Source organism: Cajanus cajan, chromosome 11 (assembly GCF_000230855.2).
Source record: "Cajanus cajan strain Asha chromosome 11, NIPB_CcT2T_4, whole genome shotgun sequence".
Taxonomy (NCBI): Eukaryota; Viridiplantae; Streptophyta; class Magnoliopsida; order Fabales; family Fabaceae; genus Cajanus; species Cajanus cajan.
This window is the reverse complement of record NC_138527.1, coordinates 42,432,876-42,450,292: the sequence shown is the minus strand read 5'-3', so window position 1 is coordinate 42,450,292 and position 17,417 is coordinate 42,432,876. Positions and strand designations below refer to the sequence as shown.

General features: G+C 29.2%; 1 pseudogene across 1 annotated transcript; it reads right to left on the bottom strand.

Annotated features, from left to right (window-relative positions):
- Nucleotides 1–2,485: 2,485 nt before the first annotated feature.
- Nucleotides 2,486–10,147, bottom strand: LOC109799983 (protein transport protein SEC16A homolog; annotated as a pseudogene). Its single transcript, XR_014430496.1, has 13 exons — nt 7,992–10,147; nt 7,516–7,836; nt 6,937–7,065; nt 6,739–6,861; nt 6,421–6,588; nt 6,155–6,280; nt 5,936–6,070; nt 5,380–5,507; nt 5,191–5,299; nt 4,785–5,102; nt 4,542–4,676; nt 4,159–4,454; nt 2,486–3,679 (listed from the first exon to the last, which is right to left on the bottom strand). The product of XR_014430496.1 is annotated as a protein transport protein SEC16A homolog (transcript).
- Between the last annotated feature and the right edge of the window lie 7,270 nt (nt 10,148–17,417).

The window sequence follows — 17,417 nt, the reverse complement described above, 5'->3', positions numbered from 1 at the left end:
AAAAAATAATAAAGCTTGAATTTCTTTTTTTAATTGTAATTTTTTAACATAATTAATTGTCAATAAGATAGTATTCCTATGTTAAATATATATATATATATATATATATATATATATATATATATATAAAAGATGACTATCAAATAAAATTTTTGAAGTTAAATTAAGCTCAACGTAAATTTTATAATATTATAAATCATCAATTATTGTTTATCCTATGAACCTACTAATTAATTTGCCATTATCGAACAATTGAAAATATACAATCTTAATAATTTAACATTCAAAATATTCAATCCTTTAACCATGACTAAAATAGTAAATATAAGTTAAAATTGATATCACCTTATGAACTAATTGTTAGTGTTGAATTAAATTTAAATTCAAATTATATGATATTATAAGAGTGTATTCTAATATTGGTTATTAAATTTATCGAGTTACCCACTAATTGTGAACAAATTTTAGAATTATACCAGATTTGGACTCAAATTTTAAAATGATATAAAAACACATTCTAATTGTTGTTGCCCCATCATATTGTCATATATCTATATATATATATATATATATATATATATATATATATATATATATATATATATATATATATATATATATATATATATATATATATATATATATATATATATATATATATATATATATATATATATATATATATATATATATATATATATATATATATATATATATATGGGTCCAAAGTAATAAAAATTGCTTCCAAATAAGGTTGAAGACCACGATTCAGAAATTTAATATTATTTAGTCACTCATAAATATAACAATTACAAAAGGTACTATTCTTTGTTGTACCACACCAGTTCCATAATCCTGAGATGTGTCAACTCCCTTGACATTTAAAACAAAAACATCGCCTACTATCAAGTGAGCCAACCACATTTAAATCATACATCATAAATTTGGGATATGGGGACTTAAAAACTACGACTAAACGACCATTGTGGGACAGTTTTACAAACTTATTATCAAAATGGGGCTGTTTTGAAACATTTTACACCTTTGGAGCTATTTTATTGGGTGTCGCTATGGGCCATAGTGACACCCATGACACGTGGCATTTTTTTATTTTTGGCTTGGTTGGGCTGAAACAGTGTCGCTATAGGCTAACCCACAACACCTGATGGGCTTAAAAAAATCATGTAGCCCATAGCGACACTAGGTAAAAAAAAAATAATAATAAGGAAAATAATCATAATGTAAAATAAATATAATAAAGTGAATTATTTATTATAAAATTATAAAAAGAAAATTAAGTTTTAAAAAAACGTAATTTTAAAATAAATAAAATGTATTTTTTTAACACAGGCGCTGTGGCCCATAGCGCCTGAGTGGAGCTATGGGCCATAGCGCCCCAATTAAAATATTTTTTTTTGTTTTTAAATTATTTTTTACATTTTATTACTTATTTTTTAAAATTATTTTTTTCTTATTTAAATTATTTTTTTCCCTTTTATCTGTAAGTTTTTTTTATAAATTTCTAAATAAATTTAATATTTAAAAAATATTAGCTAGATTTTTATAACGTTAATATTTAATATTTAAAATTTAATAATTAAAACGTTAAAATTATTATTAACGTAAACATAAAATAAATTTAAAATATTTAATAAAATAAAATTATAAAAACGAAAAAAAAAAAAAAGACAAGAGAAACTTACGAAAGTAAAAGGAGGCGCTAGGGGCCCTCGCGCCTGTGAGGCGCTATATAACTGAAGGAGGCGCTATGGGCCTCGACGCCTGTAAGGCGCTACGAACCCTGGCGCTCCGTTTTTATATTTTTTTTTTTGGTTTTTATTATTTTTTTCCACATTATTTTACTTTTTTTTTATATTTATATTTTTTCTTATTTCAGTTTTTTTTTCGCTTTTTTATCCGAATTTTTTTTAAAATTAATTTATCAATTTTTATATTTATCAATTTTTTAATACAGGCGCTGTGGCCCATAACGCCCCAAATAATTTTTTTTTTGTTTTTTAATTATTTTTTACATTTTATTACTTATTTTTAAAATTAATATTTTTTTTCTTATTTCAATCTTTTTTTTCCCTTTTATCCGTTATTTTTTTATAAATTTGTAAAAAAAAATTTAAATTTTAAAAATATAAGATATATTTTAAAAATATTAGATATATTTTTAACACAGGCGCTGTGACTCATAGCGCCTGAGTGGAGCTATGGGCTATAGCGCCCCAAATAATTATTATTTTTTTTCGTTTTTAGCCGATTTGAGTCGCTATAGGCTACAGCGACTCTATCAATATGGCGTTCATGGCTCATATTCAGACCCAAAAATGCCACGTGTCATGGGTGTCGCTATAGGCCATAGCGACACCCAATAAAAGAGCCCCAAAGGTGTAAAATGTTTCAAAACAGCCCCATTTTGACAATAAATTTGTAAAACTGCCCCAATGGTCGTTTAGCCAAAAACTACTGAAAAGAGTGAGGGAAGAGAAGGGATAGATATCTGTTTCGGTGTGAACCCCATCTCGTGTTCCACTGTTCTGTACATCCAGAGAAATGCTGCAGAAACAGAAAGTCCCAACTATTCTGATGATAAAAAACAAAATTTGATATTTACAGCTTGAGCATCTGCTCAAAGTACAACCTCTTTAAGATCTTCTCCAAAACTGCTACTTTTCACCCGTGTACGCATTAAAGATTCTTTGGGCATAAGTCTTGAAGGTGGCATGCCCGAAGCTACCCCCTAATGGCTTACACTGTGTTTGGTAGAAAAGAATAAAAAAATGAAGGGAAAAAAGGTAAAGAGAAAGAAAATGTGAAATATATGAAAATAGGTTAATATATATATATATATATATATATATATATATATATAATAGAAATAATAGTTTGGTAAAAGAGAAATAGAAAAGTATAAAGTGAAAGTTAAATTATTAAAAATAATTTTACTTAAAAATAATAAATAAAATTATTTATATTATCATTAAATAAATATATATTTATAAAAAAATCAATTAAGTTTATATATATATATATATGTATGTATATATATTTATAAACATAAGCATATGACTGAACCAAGACCCTGCTGCTAGACTTTGCTCGTTTTCCTCATTTTCTACGCCAAAGCTTTTTTTTTACCGTGGGCTCAATAAAAAATATCCCCACTTCCCTTCATTTCTCTCATACCAAACACATTCAATTTTTCTACTTTTCCACACTTCCATTCACTTCTCTTCCACTTCACAATTACTAAACACACCATTAATATCACCCATTTTTGGAGGGGTGAATGAATCATTTAAACTCCCACTCCATCCCACTCCATGAAGCTCGGCGTGAATGAGCACAATCAGCGTTACTTCCTTCTGTTGCTAACTGTTTTGAAATGTTATCCATACTTGGGAACCTTTGAATAGGCGTTGGGGATACATGTTTGGGAGATTGGTATGACCACTCATTTGTGGCAGATGTTGAAGGATCTTCATTTGTTGCACTAACTTCTTGGTGGCTTTCTGCTATAGCCTCCATTGTCTGCTCATTAGATGATGGTGCAGGAGTAGGAATGAAAAACTTCGCATTGGCAGCAAGAGCCGGTTTCACAGATGCAACAGAGGGGGATTGAAACAAGTTTGCAGAGGTTCCACCACCTTGGTTGAAGGTGTCAACATACCTGCATAGTTCATAAAACATTTTCATCAATATTATACGTTTCAAATTATGTTGATGACTGGGAGACAGATGAATGATGAATAATAAAACTTTCCTCTTGTTTCTGGAAACCTAACTAGCTGCAAAGAATAACCATAACCCTTGGGTTCTTCCTCATTTCTTTCTTGTCATATGTAGTATTTTTAAGATACATTTTCTTTAGGCCTACAAGACAACCCTTCGTATGCCTGCTCAGCCCAATAAGAGAAAAGATAAAATACATATTTCAACTACTATGCAAGCTCAGCCTTTTCTAGGTGCTACAATCTTACAGTTCATTAAAGGCTTCAATTTAAAACTAAGTAATCTAATAAGGAAACCAATTGGAGATCCACTTTACAATGCTTAAAATCTAATAAGTATAACTAAAAACAAAGTTGACCCCTACTTGCTATTATAAAATATAAATAATCTAAACAAAACTAAAAAAATAGTTGTTACCTTGACCGAACACCCAAATGACCCCAGGCAGAAAATTGATTTGCAGTGGGTGGCTTCGGTGCCATCCCTGGACTAAGTTCAGGGCTAGAAGTTCTTATGTTAGAACCCTCAATAGGAGGTGAACTTTCAGTCTTCAATGCAGATCTCAAGTTGTATTCAGTTGAACCATTCTTGAAAGCAGCAGTTGTTGGAGGTGGTGGCAATGCAGCTTCTTCAACTGGAAGTTCAGCACCTTCTTCCACCCATGTCTTCAGCTTCTCATCATAATAGAACTTGTTTTTCTCACCCAATTTGGCCTACAGACAAAGTAGAATAAGAACCATTTGAACAGGCACAATCAGAAGTACAGTGGTGAATAAAAGGAAAAAAAAAACTAATTATACCTGTCGACCAGAGCGAGGTTTCAAGACAAGCCCTACTGTCTTTTGCAAAAGTTGCGAGCCAAACCCAAAGCGGGAAAAGCGAGATGTAGCCCCAGATGCCTGTGCTTTTCCTTGTGAATCAGGTGACGTTGTTTCCTGCAATACATCTCAACCAGAACTTTTCCATCAAAATTCTATAAAACCAAAAACAAGCAGAGGAAGATGAAATTTTTTCACAATACACATTTCATAGTACTCAAGCACCTGTCTTGGGGTTCTGCCAATATCTGGCTCAGAAACACTTCTATTAGGCTTAGGCATTCTATTATTGTCAGTTGTCCACTCACTTATGGGTTCCATCGAAGCAGATGGAACTAATGATGACTTGGCCATTGTTGATTGGCTAGATGATACTCTGGGTGCCATGTGTTGGTAATGTTGTTCACTACCATGAACAGTTCCTTGCGATGATGATGGAGCAGGCGGTGGTAAACCACCAACAACTCGATGTGCAGTGCTATCAAAAAAGTTGAGCAATTTGCCAACTAACTTTGCAGGAGCCAAATTTGCAGCATATCCACCCTAAACATTTATTAATAAACAAGATAAGAATCAAGACTATCTTAATAATGAAGATTTAATGAAGATTTAATAAAGAACAAGGAAGTACCTGTTGGTGAGTTCTAATCCTCTCCTCAAGAGATAATGCTAATTGTTTCCATGTTTCTACTTCTGGAGCACGACCAGTTTTCAAGGATTTCAATAGTGCTTGGCAGTACCTGAAATCAAATAACAGCAATAAGATAAGAGACCATATAAAAAGAAATATCGCAATTAAAATAATGTTATATGAACTTACTTCAATGAATCTGAAACCTTCCCCACTTCAGCTAGCATATATGCATATATAAGCTTATAAGGCTGAAATGGATGCAATGTAAACTGAGAGTTTCCAACCACCTTTGAATATTCATATAACTCAGTCCTCTGTCCAAGTACCAATTAGGTAAGATATGTTTGAGTAATTCAATAAATGCATCATGCAACATACTGAATGGTATCGAACATGTTCTTTTAAAAAAGCAACAAATCTTGAGATGGCACAAGTATGACACACAGATGGTTATTTAGAAAGCTCACAAAACAAAAGGTTGAATATAAAATAAAATCATATTATTTGAAAATAAATCTAGGACTAGAGAGGGAATTGGAAAAGGCAAATGCCATCTTTCAAGCATCTAGACAAATATTGTGCAGAATATGAAACAGCCTAGTCTGAGACAGAGAGAGAACTTTTGGCAGATGGACAAAGCATACACAACATTTTGTGAGAAAGGACTCAAAACAAGTACATTCAACAGAAAAGCAAAATTTTGTGGAAGAAGCAAATTAATAACTAAAAAAATTTCAAATACCTGGATAGCCTCCGGACTAGCATAAGTTCGAGGACATTTCCAGTGATCTGCTCCTAGAAGACAGAGTCTTGCACTATTTGAGTATAACTCAAAGTTTGCTTCAGCAACTAAATAGCAGATATGTGCAGCAGTAATCTAAAATAAAAGTCTTAAAACAGAAGCAGAATGGAAAACTACAGAAGTCACTGAAGAAAATAATTGAAAGGTTGCGAACTATACCTGACTTCTTTCCTTCCACAAGCAATCACCTAGGTGCATAATTACAAGTTCATCTCCTTTGGTTCTATTTGCAGTTATTACAGCCAGATTCTCCTCCCAATCATCAAGCATACCATTAGATCCAACCTTAAATGACAAAGCAACAACAAAAGTTTGAGCTTCCAAATCAAATGAAACTGATTACCTCCTAATTATTGAAGCAAGGTAACAATACATCAGGATTGCATACACTTTGCACGGCTTCTTAGTTTATCTATTGGGATTACCTGTGAAGACTGTTGAGCCATATTAGAAGCACCAGGATTCCCACTAAATGAGGTATCAATAGAAAATACTTCAGCTGGTTTCCCAGCAATTAAAAGACACAATGTGCGCAAAGGTGACCCAGCAACAAGCTGGCGAAGTGCCATTTGCTTCACTGTATCAACATAAAACTGCAAGGCAAATATGGACAAAATTCACCCCCCCCCCCCCCACCCCACCCCAACAAAGGAAGTATGAGAAAAACACTGTAAGATCTAAAGGGACAGCCTAGCCCACACATGAAATATAGTATTAAACAGTCTGAAATATTGACATCTGACCTGATCGCCAAGTTGTGAAGCAAGAACAATTGCAGGTCCCCACAACTGTCCTTCTTGTGCACATTGTAAAGCCTCCTTCTTTTTCCCAGAAACAAGAAGATTTTGAACCTCAAGGGCCATTGCCTATATCAAAATCAAAATCAGCAACAGATGAAAAACAATCTTAGAGTGGAAGTGGGTCAGGAGTTAAATACACACCTTCATTTGTCCTTCAGAAGGCAAATTTTGCAAGCAATGACTTGGCATCCCATATTGAGGGAACTCTGTGCTACTCATTTTGGCAGATGCAAAAAGTTTTGCAACTGCTGACTCAGGAGTATCATTTTCCTGGATCAAATATGAAGCCCAAAAGTTTACCAAAATAGTGATTTATTCAATGCTGAAAAGTATTTAGGCAATATGACTCAGAATCACACACCATCTAGGGCATGTCAGCATGATAAGTATAGTCAACATTTAGCCAGAGAAAAAAGAATAGAGCAGCACAACAGCCATTTGCAAAGAAATTATAAATTATAATGCCATAAATCACTTCAAAGTTCAAACAGAAGTGATTCTGAAGTAGAGAAATAAAAGACATATATCATTTACATCAACATGATAGAAATATTGCAGGATAACAAACATATAACATCTCCAAGTTATGCATTGATGAAAGTTAACCTAACATTCAACACTTAATAATGTTGCAAATTCAGTTGAAAAGCATAGAAAATTCAGTTGGCAAAGTTTACATAAAGGATGAAAATAATTTGAATGACTATAGATGTATCTTACTTTTAGTATGGTGTCCGTACCAAAAGGAGAACGTAACTTTCCATAATGTTGACAAGCTATTTTAAGCAAGGAAAGAAGGAGTCTCAACCTTACACCTTGTTTATAATCCATGTCAGGTGATACACAGTGTACAATACTCTCATCTAACCATTTGTACAGTTCCTTAATTCCAACACTCCCACCAACCAATGGACCTGGGAAAGATTGCTGGCTCAGAGCATGGAAATAATCACTGGCACCATTTCCAATGCTCATAGAATCCTTACTTCCAGTGGCAACTTCTATCAAGTTCAACACAGAAACAGAACCTTGTACAGAATCCTTCGGATATAAATGAATATACAGTGTGAATCATTTTGATAAATCACTCATAAGAAAGTAAAGAATATAAAGGAAACAATATTAAGCAACCTCAAAGCCTTTCAAAAACCAGATAAAGCATAGATCAAAACTAAAAAGAGGAATCGAGAATTAACCTGGTTTCCATATGATGAGCTCAAAAGACTAGGATCTTTCATTATGATGAGTTTCCCCCCAAATCCAAAAGTTACCAGAGCATGAGAAGGACGTCCAGCTGATGATCTCCCAACATGAGGGGCGTGTGAATACTGATTTGCAGTAAAATCATTCGAAAAATAATTTTGTTCTCTGAACTTTGTGTTTGAATAATTAATCTGTTGAACAATGTCGCCACTAGGGCCAAAGCTTTGTGGTTCAAAAGTTCCATTAGCCAAACCATGATCATGGTTTACTTTATTGCAAACAACTGATCCAAAGGAAGTAGAAGAATTTTGTAGATCTTTGTTCACAGAAATACTTGAACCATAAGAATGATTAACTTGTTGGTTACCAGCAGAAGTTATATTATCCCGTCTTTTAGTAGCAGTACCAGTTGTGTAGATATCAAAACCCTGCCGATGGTTAGCGTCATACAAACCACCCCAGCTGCCATCTACAGCCTGATTATCAACACCCGGTGGTCCATAATTATCAGCTTGGCTATACTCATTATACAAACTATTATCATTGGATGAGAAAGTACTGGTAGAAGCATGCCCATTTTCAAGTACATGAACAGAAGACTGGTTGGTTGAATTGTAAGTTTCCACTGAACGCCATTCTTGGGCAATTGTGTCATAATACCAACCAGGATACTGAGGATCAAAAACCATATGCTCCGGATACCCATTATTCCCTTGTGAAACCTGACTCCAACTAGACACATTTTCAGTTGTGCCAGTTTCAGCTAATGTTCCAGCAAAAGATTGTGCAGTTTGCTGCATGTAAGAGATCTCTGTTTTCCCATCAGAATGGGCTGTCCAATGCCCCGCTGCATTGGCTTCAGAGCTTTGCTGAGTAGTGGCTGTTACACCATAGCCATCTTCTTGATACCATTGCCCAGTGTTGTAATCATACTTCCAGCCAGGATAAAGATCCTCCCAATACTGACTACTACTCAGATCTTGTCCATTTGCGTGTTCTTCTGAAGATGCAACATAAGCTTGACCTTTTTCATTTTGTTCATTATTAACTGAAGTATTTAAGCCATCACCTTGCCGGTTTGTGTGGCTTTCTAAAGATGCATCATAACCTTGACCCTCTTGATATTGCACATAATTACCAGAGGCATTTAAGTCATCATTTTGAAGTTCATTACCAGGCTTCACCTCACTACTTAAATTATCATGCGTGTTCCCCGGAAAATCCCCAGACTGATCTCCCAACTCACTGAAAAAGTCAGAATATGATCCAAACCTATTGCCCCTATCCAAATCATCATGAAAAGAATTCCAACCCACCATCTTAACCCCAGAACTACCGACTTTATCGCTCGTGATTCCAGCTGAAGTGGACGTGAATTCCGATCCCACAACAGTCCCATCATCACCGGGATCCACCTTACTATCAAAGCCAACTGAGCTAGAGGAGGGCAAAGAATTCTCCTCCTGTTCAACTCCCACATCGGATTCCCCAGCAACTAATTCCCCTTTGACTTCAACCCCACTCTCGCTGGCATCAGAATTCTCAAATGCAGCAGCATCAACATCACTGATTCCCAGATTGGCAAATACTTTAGCCTCATCCCAATCATTCCCTTCGTCTTCCTCATGGCTAGACTTAACAACAGGCTCTAAATCATCCTCAACCAGTTTGTCAAAGAAATCCTCATCCGTCTGATCCTCCATGTGAAATGGAGGATTCGAAGCCATTGGCCAAAAACCCTAACCCTTCACCGATTCCTCTCGATCCCACCAAAACACGCTCAATTAATATCAGATTTCCTCACCTCTCGCAATTCCTAACCTCAAGCTCAGAGCTAAACCTCAAGATCCAAAATGACAATCCTCGAAGCTACTGCTACCTTAAAAGCTAAACCTCGAGGACAAGGTGCAATAACCGAAACAGAAACAAGGTCTGGGAATTCTGAAACGCGCGCAATCCAATAACCCCAAATCAAGGAAAACGTACCCAGAAACCGACAAAGTAAAGAGCCCCAATTCAACAATAAATCTCTGCGATCCATGTTCTGAATCTTGTAGGCAACCAGATAGAGAATATCTGGAGAGAGGAAAAGCTCTCGATTACGTTCGCACGCACCAAGAACTCAATACAACGATGTTTTTTCGATTTTAGATTATTTATTTTTTATCGATGTCAAATTTTATGTGTAATTTTCCTCTGTTGCTCCTTTTTTTTTTTTCACGTAGATTTTGTGAATAAAATAAAATTAGAAGATCCAAATGCTAAGTTGTTTAAGTGAGATTCTTAGCTTCTTTTTATGGATATCATTATGTCATGTCATGTAAGATTTAGGAATTCTTACCAAATTTGTTCCAATGATAAATTTTTTATTTAAGTTTTTAATTTAATTCTATGGACTTACAATTAAATTTATATATTTTTAATTTTATTTTTATTTTAAATGTTATTTTTTTTAATTAAGATTTTAAAATAATAAATATAAAAATTAAAACAAATTAAAAGTTATTGTAAGTTTATTTTATTTACCGTGTTAAATTAAAAATGATATATATTTTTTGCTAAATTAGAAGAAAAAATTATTATGTTAAAACTTCAAAATCTTAAAAACGTAATTTGTGAGATTTTTTTTCCTCTCATGTAACTCAGTTTCTCATTCGTCAACTATCGCTTTGCAATAAAAATATATTTCTTCATTCCTTTCATCAGTTAAGGCATGATTGTTTAATTAACTAATGTAATTTACATGTGACATCTACTTGGCAAACTTCAATACTAAAAATTGACAAACATTATTGTTTAATGTTTAAGAACCACGATAATATTAGGTATCAAAGACACTCTTATAAGCACTAATAACGTTTTGGTTATTTGCAAAATGTTAGTGACAAATTCTTTGTGTACCATATAATAATAATGTTTAATCCTACATCTCTGGTTCGTGTAAAAATTAAAAAAGGGAAGGAAGAGGATAATAGTCTAAAAATTAAAAAAGGAGGGAGAAAATACTAATATAAAATTAAAAAAATTAAAATTAAAATTACTTATAGAAATAGGTGGGGAGTGAAGAAAAGGTGAGAAAGTCTATGTGAAAACTGAGAAGAAAAAAAAGGAAGAAAAGATGCATGTGAAAAAGAAAAAAAATGTTAAATTAAATGTTGAAAGTATAAAACAAAAAAATAAATAAAATTAAAAATATTTTAATAATTTTCTTTTATTTGAAAAATAAGTGTACTTATAAAAATAAAAAAAATAAAAAAAAAGTGATATATCATGAGCCTATACTTAACCTTAAGGGTCCTTGGACCGAAGATACATAAAGAGGCCCATAATGTTGATTTTTCACATTTTTTTTATAACAAAGAAAAAAAAAGAATATTTTTTTGCTTAATTTTAAAATAAAATTACATTAAAGATTTTTTTTTAAGTTAATGTGATTTTAGATTGAAACTGTAAGAATTAAAAAAATTAATTTAAACTTTACTTAATTAGTTTAATTTGACTTTTTCATTAATTAAAAAAATTAATTTAATTTCTTAATTTTTTTGGAAACAATACAATATGATATTTTTTTAATTAAAATTAATGACATTATTTTTTTTTCATGTAATGATATGTTATTTTTTAATTTTGTTTCGTGTAAAAAAATCATAAAAAAACAAATTTTCCTACAATTGACGATTCATTAGATATATTTTTTTATACTTTTCCCAATTACATTATATATATTTTATTTTTTATTTATAAATCACGTGTATCAAGGTTGAGCTATGGATCATATACCATGGGTTGAAGATAGTTAAAGAAAAGACATTATGAGTCCCCTCCTAGTGGAAATAGACTCAACTACTATAACTCTTACTCAACAATAGATGCATCAGGTTTCACCTTAACTCTGGGTTTATAATTTTATTGCTAATTAATTTTCGCAAATATGTATTTAAATAGGTCAATCAGGTGGCTGACCATAAGATAATATTATCAAGCATGATCTTAACATGAATGAAAGAACTAAAGATATTTTATACATCGTCTGATTGGATCTATTTTCCTTTATTTACGGTACAATAAAGTCTCTTTTTGTTGTGATTTTTAGTTTGTAAGTTTTAACTCTCCTTTTGTTAAAAAAAATTATCAAAGGCAATTTTGTTCAAATTATTCATACACTAAATATTTATAACACTTAAGTGTTTTTAAACAACACTTTTTACTTTTTTATTTATTTTTATGAGATTTCAAAATACTTTCACAAGTATCACTTTACATACAGACTATAATATTGTTTAGGATTCAATCACACTCACGTTTGTCTTTTTAATGTATCATAGAATTTTTTTTAAAAATAGTTTAGTATAAACAATCAAAATATTCAATGAATTGATTAGAGAATAAGTCAATAATTGATCTATAACTCAATTTATATCAAGTTATTTTAAAAATTATTCTTATCATATATACTTTATTTATAAATTTCAATAAAATTTATGACATGTCTTCCAAAAAATAAGTTATAATCAATATAATACAAATAGAACGATTAAATTATATAATCTCACATCATATTACATATTAATATTTTGTGTTTAAAACTTTATATATATATAGTTTGTGCACCATGTACAAAAAATTAAAATATAATTTTTAAATAATGTTAACCAATAATTCAACTCTTTCAAACAAAAAGGTTGAATATTAAAATATAATTTAACTTTATAAATGTAATATACTAATTAAAAATAATAATTCTATTATTATTTTAAATATTCTAATTAATACACATAATAGTATAATATTTAATTAATATTAAATTAACATTTTTCATACTCAAAAGTTAAGAAATAACTCATCAATTTAACAAAAATTTACTACAAGGATATCAATAGTTTAATAAGAGAAAAAAATAAAATAAAACTTGAATAAAAAAAGTAAAATCTTTCATTAATCAAATTACATATTCTACTTTGTGCTTATTTGCTTAAATATGGTATTATGATAAGTATTTTTCTAATCAAATAATTTTGGTAATAAATATCACAATCATTGCACTAATCAAGTTTCAGACTCAAATAATAATTATTTTTATGGAATGATTATTTCTTTTTCATAGCATCTCCTTAAATCACTTTCACCTTTTTCAATGGGGTAATCTTAGTTAAGAGAACCTATACAATGGAATATATATTAGTAGACAATATATCATCAATTTTTAAAGGAATATTATTAGGAATCAGAATAGGAATGGTAAAACTAAAGTAATATTGATATTGAATTAGAACGATGTCAAAACCTCTGTTATAAGATAAACAATAGAAATAAAACCAAAAATAAATAAAATTATATCAGAGGAAGAACAAACTTCTTCACTCAACACACAAAACATTCATTATAATAAATTCATCGCTCCCCTTTCAACTCCTCAACCTCCCTTCTCTGAATGATTGCTTTAAGCTTTATTTTCGCTCATCAGTTGTTAATTATCCTTTCTATTACAATCCCATTCTAACTCCTTCGTCTCCCTACAATTCTCATCTAATCACTTCTTTTATTTATTTGTCAGCTCCTGACTGTAGGTTCAATAAGTCTAACAATGGGTGACCCCTTAAATATATTGTTCTTTTATTCTCTCAAAATGTACATGTCCATGTTGTTGCCTTCTAAATGCTAATAATATATGTTCAGTGATAGGGGATCTAACATATTTTCAATCGAAAAACATTTGTGTCAAATTCACAACTCTCGCACACTACAAGAAAAATACTAATTTCCGAGGAAAATTTCTGACAGAAATAGGTAAATTTCTGACGGATTTTTCTTTTTCCAATGGATTGAAATCCGTCGAAAAAATGGCGTCGGAAAAAAAAATCCGTCAGAAAATTTTCTGACGGAATTTTTCAGAAATTTCCGACAGAAATATCCGTCAGAAAATTCCGTCGGAAATTTCTGACAGAATAATCCGTCGAAACTTGCTGTCAAAATTTCCGACGGAAAAATCCGTCGAAAATTATAATTTTTTTTTTAATTTTAATAAATTTATTAATGTAACAACTCTCATATTTGGTCTCTCAAGGATTCTATTTCACAATATTTCACTGTTTAGCATGTTTTATCCTTACTTGTGCAATTTCTGGGAGACTTCCCAGAAGGTCACTCATCCCAGTACTACTCCAGGTCAAACATGCTTAACTGTGAAGTTCTGATGAGTAAACTACCGAAATGTCTATGTATGTTGTCAGTATAACTTGTACAAATTAATTCATTTAAGTCATCATCAAATATACAATCTTATATTTGTACTATAATAATAATATATAATAATTTTATATTACGAATAATAATAATAATAATAATAATAATATATTTAATTATTCTTTATTTATATGTACTTACTTTTATAATTAACATCTACTTATTTTTATTTAAAATTATAATTCAAATTATTTAACTTTATAATTTATAATGATAATATAATTTATAAAATTATAAATATTTATTTATTACATACTTATAAATTAAATTTTAATATTTTAAATAAATTATTAATTAATTTAACATATTTATTTACCTTAAATCAAACATATAAAATTCAAAAAATGTATTTATCCTTATTTTTTTTCTTCTAATTATCAACTATTAGTAAAATACTAACTTAAAATCTTATCTAATTATATATAATATTTTCATATAAAATTTAAAACCAGATATTATTTATACAAAAATATTAAGATCATATAGTAAATTGTCAATAAGATTTTAGTTAAATAATTTAAAATAATTAATGTTTCAATTATATTGTTAATTAGAAAATAATTTATTCCAAAACTAAATAATTTTTTTATATTAATTATTAGTAAAATTTAATAACTTTTAATTTAACAATTAATTGGATCGATGAAATTCAACACACACCATGAGTTATTGAGCGGAATAACTTTACCAAGAGTTGTTTTGTAAGTTATCTTAAATCAAACATATAAAATTCAAAAAATGTATTTATCCATGTTTTATTTTTTAATTATCAACCATTAATAAAATACTAACTTAAAGTATTATCTAATTATATCATAATATTTTCATATCAAATTTAAAACCAATTCTTACATTTTCGACAAATATAAATTTGTCTGAAATATTCTATCAATAATATAGTTTTTCCTACAAAAATTTTCTCATCGAAAATATAAATTTTTCGACAGATTTTAATTTTGTTTTATAAAAAATCATCTTCAATTAATATAACATTTTGTATATATGATTTAAGAGTAAAAGATTTTCAATTTAATAGTTGAATTTACAAAATTCACATTTAATATAAAGTTATTGAGCGGTGTAATACTTAGTAAAATTTATACCATTGTAATTATATATATATATATATATATATATATGTACACACACACACACACATATATATATATATATATATATATTAAATGTGACTTTTACAAAGTATTACACCGCTCAATAACTTTATATTAAATATGAATTTGGTAAATCCAACTGCTAGATTGAAAGTTCATATCTCTTATAGATTATATATACAAAACTTTATATTAATCCAAGATGATTTGATACTTCATTCTTATAAAACAAAATTGATGTAATATATTCATTTCAAAATACACTAAAATATGAACTCTTGGATTATCTTCGAGTTGTTGTTCAATTTTAACAAAATTTGATATACACGTATAAAGTGATATGAACTTTCAATTTAACGGTTGGATTTATAAAATTTACATTTAATATAAAGTTATAGAGCGACATAATACTTAGTAAAAGTTACACCGGTATAATTATAACCCCCTATATTATATATATATATATATACATGGACAGCTGCACGTTTGGAATAGTGAGGCACTTGCCCTCACTACTATTTGACATATACATAATTTTTTATCTAAAAAAATAATATATTTTAAAAAAATAAAATTATATTCTAATAATAGATTCAGAAAAAATGTTTATTTATTTGATATCTATCAAATTTTTGAAGGAAATTAATTCTCATGTGATAAATTTTTTTTCTTAATAATGAATTAATTTTTTTAAAAAATTTAATTATAATATATATATATATGTATATATATATATATATATCTTAATATTCACATATATAATGTAATATATTAAAACAAATAATTTTTTGATAAAATAAAATTTGTAGCTTGCATGTTTCTCTTTTGTGTTTTTTATTTATTATATACGTTGATTGAAAAAATCAAAATAGTAAAATTGTATACATTGATTAAAAAAATTAAAATAAGAAAAATCATAAGATTTATATTCCATTTAGAATTGTTATTATAAGATATATTTTAAAATAACTTATCATCTAAAAATATATATTAGATATTAAAAACATATTTATATCATAAATAAATTAAACTTTATTTTTATAAATTTAACATATTTATTTTTATATTTTTAATAGTGTTAAATTATTATAAAATAAGTCTTTATGATTGTAGTTCTACCCAAACATTTAAAAATTGTTTATGATAGATAAATAAGTCATACTTAAAATATATATTTTTTAAAAAAAATTAGGTTCAAACTAAGTAAATTATAATAAAATATAGTATGACCTAATTTATTTTCATCTTTAATACTAATCGTAGATGTAAAAAACTTGTAATAAATAATTATAATATATATTTATACCTTTAAAAATATATAAAATTTTTAATACTACAAATATATAAGAAATTAAAAAAAGAAATTAAAAATAATAATTAAAAATAAGATTTCCGACGGAAAATTCTGTTGGAAATTTCTGACGAAATTATTTTTCCGTCAGAAATTTCCCACAGAATCGTCGGAAAGTTTCTGCCGGAAATTTCCGACAGATTTATATTTCCGTCAAAAATTTCTGACGGAAAATTTTTGACAGAAAATTTCATCGGAAATTTATAAATCCGTCAAAAATTTCTGACGGATCCATATCCGTCAAAAAATTTCTGTCAGAAATTTACATTTTTCTTGTAGTGGCAATTGCTATAGCAGCAAAAAATGCAATTCATATAGTGCAATATCAATTTAGGTTTAGGCATATGATTATATAACTTGGACTATTGTCTAAATTTGATCTTAACAATACCAAATTCTCAAAATCATCATATTTTTCACAAGGTGATATACTATGTCATGCTAGAAAGCAAACTATTGATAGCTGACACACAATACTAAGTAAAATAATATAATATTAATGTAGTTTCAAGTATATTAAATTAGCAAAACTAACCTATCTTTTGGATTCACATAGGTATGAGGACTTGGTAGAAGGTGGCTCTTGAGATAATCCTTATGTCCTTGTAAGCATTGATGATGAAATTGCACATAAATTAGTGTTAGATGACTCTCCTAAAAAAATAATCAGTACAATTGGGTATCATGGCACTAACATTGGTTATCACACAATG